Source organism: Otolemur garnettii, unplaced genomic scaffold (genome assembly GCF_000181295.1).
Source record: "Otolemur garnettii isolate 467f Iridium unplaced genomic scaffold, OtoGar3 scaffold00069, whole genome shotgun sequence".
Classification (NCBI taxonomy): Eukaryota; Metazoa; Chordata; class Mammalia; order Primates; family Galagidae; genus Otolemur; species Otolemur garnettii.
This window is the reverse complement of record NW_003852464.1, coordinates 6,856,984-6,860,352: the sequence shown is the minus strand read 5'-3', so window position 1 is coordinate 6,860,352 and position 3,369 is coordinate 6,856,984.

The following is a 3,369-nucleotide window of genomic DNA, read 5'->3' as shown; positions in this document are numbered from 1 at the left end:
TATAATTTCTAGAGAGGAGTGGCCGCATAAATTATCCCTAAGGCAGTTGTTGTTAGGGCCTGGTCTTTAACAAACTACATTTGGTAGAGCAATGGGGAGGCGAGGACTGCAACGTCAGCATCCTGAGTTTCCTCTCACTCTAGCTCGGTCTCTAACAAGTCCCCTGAGTTCAGACACATTATCTTTTCTGCTGGAATCTCAGTTACCTGCTTCATCATTTGGAGATAATGTTATTTTATAGAAGATTCATTTGTTGTTTCATTCAACATATACTTATTCATGCATCCAGCCCCCGTGCTAGGCAGTGCGAATAGGTAATAAAAATTCCGTGTACAACGTGTGCCCTTTGCTTTTGACACTCTGGGGTGAAGTAGGGAGCAGGCCGGCCAGGGTTCCTTGAATCTCCTGTTGTAATGTAACATCACTGGCATCTCCAAGATAAAAGTCAGTTCCTTACACCAGCGATTTGTAAAGTGGAGGTAGGGTTTGGGTGTATGATTTTAATTTGATTTTAGGGAAACGCTGAAATGTTCCCTCTCGGTTGTCTCCTGGGAAAAATGTAAATAACGGTTTTGCTTCATTTGCTATCCAGAACTGTGTAAGCAGTTAACACCCGATAGCAGTTTACATCCATTACTTTAATTAAATGACATCATCAAAACACATTATCTCTGCACATGCGTTTTGTAAACTGTAAATATATAACTGAAAATTAAAATAATAATTTTTTTTTTTTTTGAGAGAGTCTCACTTTGTCATCCTTGGTAGAGCGCTGTGGCGTCATAAATCACAGCAATTTCAAACTCCTGGGCTCCAGAGATCCTCTTGCCTCAGCCTCCCAAGTAGCTGGGATTACAGGTGCCACCACGCTGCCCAGCTGTTTTTAGGGATGGGCTCTTACTCTTGCTCAGGCTGGCGTCCAACTCCTGAGCTCAGGCAATCCACCCACCTTGGCCACCCAGAGTGCTAGGATTACAGGCGTGAGCCACCTCATCTGGCCTAATAATTCTACTTTTTAAACTCACCTTGGTTGGAGTAAAGCAATGTTTTTTCTGTTTTTTGATTAGAGTTAAACTTTTCTAGGAGTTTTAAAATCCTTTCCTATGCCTGGCGGAGAGAACATACCCGACAGCCTCAGTCGAAGTCATCACTTTCCACCTGGCTTGTTAGCATCAACCAGGAAGCATTTTAAAAATACCCACACCAGGGCTCTCCTGAAGCAACTGAACTGTGATCTCTGGGGGTGGAGCATTAGGTGATTCTAATGCACAGTCTGGGCAGAGAAACATAGCCCCAAGACACAATTTTCTAATCCAGCACTTAAAGTTCTGCCAGGAAAATTCCTAAGCATTGCAGCTGTACTGGATAGGCCGTGGTGGTTTACTCAGCCTTCCTCTGCTTTGGGGAAGGTGAGTTGAGCAGGTGGACGGAGGATCTGCCCTCTGCCATTACAAAATGGCATCGCTGCCATTTAAGATCCTTTACAATAGTAATAAAATCATGTTTATAACGGAAGTACGTGCTTTACTACAGAGTGCTTTCAAACGCATCATCTCACTGAAATAAGTGCACTTTTTTTTTTCAAACACAAAGAAACATGTGTTTCTTTGAAACACATCACAAGAAACTTAGAAAGTATAGAAAATCTTAGAAACATCACAAGAACTTAGAAAGTATAGAAAATCTGAAAGAAGACAGGTAAAAATATCCCAAATTCCATCACCTAAGGACAACGGTTGTTAATTTTTTATAAGTTTCCTTCTAGCTTTTTAAAATAACTTAGCTAAAATTTTTAACATAAAATTATGCTTGTTTCTTATGAAAAAAAATCAAATACAAAGTGGATAAAGCTAAAAATGAAAGTCCTTGTCCTTCCTCCCCCCATCCTGACTTCTATTCTCACCTTACTCAATTACATTCTTCATAGGCAGACATTGTTAACAGTCTGTACATACAAATTCCTTCAGGCTTTTCTGCTCTATGCATGTTAAGTTTTTAAAGTCTTGTTTTCATGGTAGTATTCCTTTTTTTAAAATTTAGTTTTCATTTGTGTATATTCCTAGGGTACAAGTCAGAGCCTTCATGCCTTCATCCCTGGAGCAATGCACAACTAAAGCACCCTGCAACCTTCCATCTCCCATAAGCCTCCCACCGCCCACCCCACTGAGTCTCCGCCCACCCCACTGAGTCTCCGCCCACCCCGCTGAGTCTCCACCCACCCTACTGAGTCTCCACCCACCCCACCGAGTCTCCACCCACCATCTTTGCGCATTCTGCTGCTGTTTAGCTTCCACGTAGCTGTATTCTTGAAGTATATGCAATTTTTATTCAGTTTTACCTGACTGAACATCATATCATTAGTTTTCTTCAGCATAATTTTAATGCCTGCATTAATATTCTATTGAACATGTGTATTATGATTTGCTTAATTAAATGTCATTGAATAATTAATTGGTTCTAGTTCTTTTACTGTTATAAATTCTACAACCACTATCTTTGTATATACAATCTTTTCTGTTCTTCTCAGGCAATTTCTCTCTCTCTCTCTCTCTCTTTTTTTTTTTTTTTTGACAGAGTCTCACTTTGTGTGGTGGTGTCATCCTAACTCACTACAACCTCAAACTCCTGGGTTCAAGCAATCCTCAGCCTCCCCAGTAGCTGGGACTATGCCTGTCACCGTGTCCACCAGGCCCAGCTAGTTTTTTTCTATTTTTAGTAGGGACAGGGTCTCACTCATGCTCAGGCTGCTCTCAAACTCCTGAGCTCAAGCAATCCATCTGCCTCAGCCTAGAGCTAGGATTAAAATCCATAGTCCAGAAGAACATTCCTGGGTCATCAATGATGACTCTTTGCATGGCCTTGGGAAGTTGGCTATGCTGGCACCTCTCCTCTTTAGAGTAACACAGAAAAAGAAGCATGAGCTTTGGGGGTCAGATATTTTCAAATCCCAGTTTTGCCACTGACTAGCTGTGTGACTTTGGAAAGTAACTTGAACTCTCTGACTCTCATTCTGCATTTGTGGTTTAGAGATAAAAATTTCTATTTAATGATAATACCATGAAGGCTTTTTCATAAGGCACTTATGGTTCTACCATTTTTTAATAAATGCTAAATAAAAGATGTTTCCTATCCTTCCTTTAAAATAACAACTTTTGGGGACCTTTAAAAAATTGAGGTGTGACTTACATACTGTAGAATACACATTTTTTTTTTTAACTGTGCAGCTTGGTGATTTTTGAATCCTATGCATAAGCCCATGTAAGCACAATTCAGATCAAGAGGTAAAATGGGCTCGGCGCCTGTAGCTCAACAGGCTAAGGCGCCAGCCACGTACACCTAAGGTGGCGGGTTCGAATCCCCAGCCCGGAC